Here is a 3,832-nt window from a genome sequence, read left to right on the forward strand (position 1 = left end):
AGGTATGAGTCGTTCGTGGCGGGGCAACTGAAACCTCATGGGAAGGGGGGCGTTCCCGGCTCATCCTACATGCCTACTGAGGTCATGGGTCCCCCCCCCCCCCCCCAAGTGGCTCTCTCCGGCTCAGACATGGCTCCAGAAGCACAAAGACTTAATGCAGAGCCCGGCAGCTTGCGGCAGAAAAGTGAATGGACTATGTGTTAATCCACGCCACCATGCCTGCCCAGAAGGGAAAAGGTGTTGCTCCCTTCCACCTTTCTCCCTCTGGACAGCAAGATGGTAGCTGCCTCAGAGCTTTCTGGAAAGCCAGGTATGAGCCGGTCGTGATGGGGCAACTGAAACCTCATGGGAAGGGGGGAATTCCCAGCTCATCCTTCATGCCCTACCGTGGTCATGGGTTGCCCCACCCCAAGAGCAGCTCTCCAGCAAGGCCATGGCTCCAGAGCCACAGAAACCAATCTCAAAATTATCTGACTCTTGGTATAAATACTTTCAGGCTTAGTAAGTAAAATACCAGAAATCCAAAATCGTGCGGCTGTGATAGTATGCTGTGACAAGAGGGAAGACCGCTGCGTTGAACCTTGAAGCCCAGGAGCTGCCATAGGTGCAGATCTTGGTGGTAGTAGCAAATATTCAAACAAGAACTTTGAAGACCAAAGTGGAGAAGGGTTCCTTGTGAACAGTAGTTGAACATGGGTCAATCGGTCCTAAGAGATGGGTGAGCGCCTTTCCAAAGGGATGAGCAATGGCCTCCATAGCCGTCTGTGGATCAAATTATTATGCACTGCAGCACTGTCCTCATGTTGTTCATCGATTTGCTCGAGCGGGCCCAGTAATGTTTCTGTTGTGAAACTTGTTGTTACTGTGTTTAGCATATCAAATACGTCATGGGTAGCTTGCCAGGCTTTGCCGTGTGGGTGTGATACTCTTGGTAATTTGCCGGGCTCTCCGAGAGGGGTGGAGGAATCGAACTCAGGTAGGCCAAGTTGGCTGCATGCATGGAAAACGCCCTACCGCTGTGCTATCCCTCCAGGCCCAAAATATTATAAGACAACAAAAAGAAATTCCACTGATAACAGGTTTAGAAATACAAAATAGAAATGTATCTCTACATAACCAAAAAACCTACGTAACTGGAAAAAAAAACCAGTTAAGTCAAATCCATTTAAAATGGCAGCAAATACATCACAGAAATTAGAAACACATAAACCGGAGATGTAAAAGATACGTGCACTGAAAACTAAAATTCATGATGAAGAAAATGGAAAGACACTCTAAATGTTCACTGCAGTATCATAGAAGTCTATGCAATCCTCATGAAAATTAGAGTCTTTTCTTTCATGAAAACATATCAAAGGTAGGTAAAGAGATGTACATGATAACCTTTCAGTACCTGTATTGCAAACCATAATGCCCAAAAGGAGAGAGAAAAAGAGGGGTCGGGGGAGAGGGTGAGAGAGAGAGAGAGAGAGAGAGAGAGAGAGAGAGAGAGAGAGAGAGAGAGAGAGAGAGAGAGAGAGAACCGTAGGGGCATCCTGGGAGGGCACCAGGGGTGTGAGGTGGCCAGAGAGAAACTCTGGATATTGGTAGTGGGAAATGTACCTTGGTGGAGGGATAAGTGTTGGAGAATTGTATGACAGAAAACGGGACAGCTTTATAATGTCAATTCAATTTTAAAATATGATGTGGTGAAATAAACGGATACTTCTCTAAAAATTGACATTCCCATCGACTGTTGGCATGTAAAGAGGTGTTTATCAACACTTTCTTTCAGGGAAATGTAAACATAAAGTACATGAAGATCATCTCTCACCACTGACAATAGACGATATTAGAAGACTGGAGACAACCCTTGTTGAGACTTTGTCTAAATGGAGCACTGTTTTAGTGTTGCTGGGAGTGCGGTCTGATTCAGCATCTATGAAAAGCACTGAGCGATCTCTCCAAAACTGGAACTAGAGGCTGGAGCCGGAGTCACGGGATGTCGGTGTCTGTGGAGTGACAGGGGTCCCTCCTGCGGGAGACGGCCGCAGTGGGGGCAGCGGGATCCCTGCCCTAAACTCAGCGCGCCCCCACTCCCGTTTTCCGTCCGCCTTTTCCACCGCCACCACAGTGCTCCGTGGACTAGCCCAGATGCCTCCGTCGGCCCTCAGAGGTGTCGGGCTTGGCCCCAGTCTCCAGCTTCGTCGCTCAGGATGGCAAGCAGCAGTGGCTCCAAAGCCAAATTCATCGTCGGGGGGAAATGCAAACTGGTACGGAAGATCCGTCCGGCTCCTTCAGGGACATTTACCTGGCCATCAACATCACCAACGGCGAGGAAGTGGCCTTGAGCTGGAGTCGCAGAAGGTCTGGCACCCGCAGCTGCCAGAGGAGAGTGAAAGCTGTAAGGTCCTCCAAGGAGGGGTCAGCATCCTGCATGTAAGGTGGTATGGTCAGGAAAAAGACTACAGTGTGTTAGTCATGGATCTTCTTGGACCCGGCCTCGATGACCTCTTCAGTTTCTGTTCAAGAAGATTCACAATAAAAACTGCTTATGTTAGCTGACCAGATGATCAGAAGAATTGAAAATATGCATACAAAGAATTTTATACACAGAGACATTAAACCAGACAACTTCCTAATGGGTATTGGGCCTCACTGTAATAAGTTATTCCTTATTGATTTTAGTTTGACCAAAAAGTACAGAGACAACAGGACACAACAACACATACCATACATGGAAGATAAAAATCTCACTGGCACTGCCCAGTGTGCTAGCATCAATGCACATCTTGGGATTGAACAAAGTCGCCGAGATGACATGGAATCTTTAGGATATGTTTTGACGTATTTTAATAGAACCAGTCTGCTGTGGCAAGTACTCATGGCTGCAACAAAGAAATAAAAATATGAAAAGACTAGTGAAAAGAAGATGTCTGCTCCTGCTGAAGTTTTATGTAAGGGATTGACCTCGGAATTTGCCATGTACTTAAACTATTGTCGTGGGTTGCGCTTTGAGGAGGTCCCGGATTACATGTATCTGAGGCAGCTATTTCGCATTCTTTTCAGGACCCTGAACCACCAATATGACTACACTTTTGATTGGACAACGTTAAAGCAGAAAGCAGCACAGCAGGCAGCCTCTTCTAGTGGGCAGGGTGAGCAGGCCCAAACCCCCACAGGCAAGCAAACTGACAAAACCAAGAGTAACATGAAAGGTTTCTGAGCATGAATTGAGGAACAGAAGAAGCAGAGTGGATGTCTGGAGCAGCATTTGTTTCTCCTCAAATCTAGATGTTTTAGTTCTAGCCAGTGGTTGTGGACAACCATTTACTTGGTGTAAAGAACTTAATTTCAGTGTAAACTGGCTCTGAGCAGCATCAGTTACAACCTGAGTTGTAACCAGTGTAATTGTGAATATTAACTGAGATAGTGAAACATGGTGTCCAGTTTCCTATTGCATTTTTTCAAGTAGAAAAGTTAACTAAATGGTTGACACACAAATTGGAGAAATTGTGCATATGACATTTTTTGGGGTTTGTTTTGTTAAACATTTTATTTTGAACTATAATGCTTTGAGATCTCATTTCAGAAGAATGGCATGAACAGTCTTCAGCCACAGATGTGATGGTTGTAAATACAATTGTGCATTCTTAGGATTTATCTATCCCTGGATTTTGCAAGTTGTTCACTTCAAACATTCTTAAAGTGGTTGGCTTCTTGTGTGCAAGCCAGCTGATAAGGTAGCAACCAAAGATTCCAGTGTTTGAGCATATGAAAGACTCTGTCTGCTTACCTGTGCTAGAAAAAAAAATAGCATCTAAAATGAAGACTTAAGAAAAGAAACTTAATG

General features: G+C 45.3%; 1 pseudogene; it reads left to right on the forward strand.

Annotated features, from left to right (window-relative positions):
- The first annotated feature begins 2,195 nt into the window (after nucleotides 1-2,195).
- Nucleotides 2,196-3,279, forward strand: LOC130023259 (casein kinase I-like; annotated as a pseudogene).
- The last annotated feature ends 553 nt before the right edge of the window (nucleotides 3,280-3,832 follow it).

Source organism: Sorex fumeus, unplaced genomic scaffold (assembly GCF_029834395.1).
Source record: "Sorex fumeus unplaced genomic scaffold, SorFum_2.1 ptg000022l, whole genome shotgun sequence".
NCBI lineage: Eukaryota > Metazoa > Chordata > Mammalia > Eulipotyphla > Soricidae > Sorex > Sorex fumeus.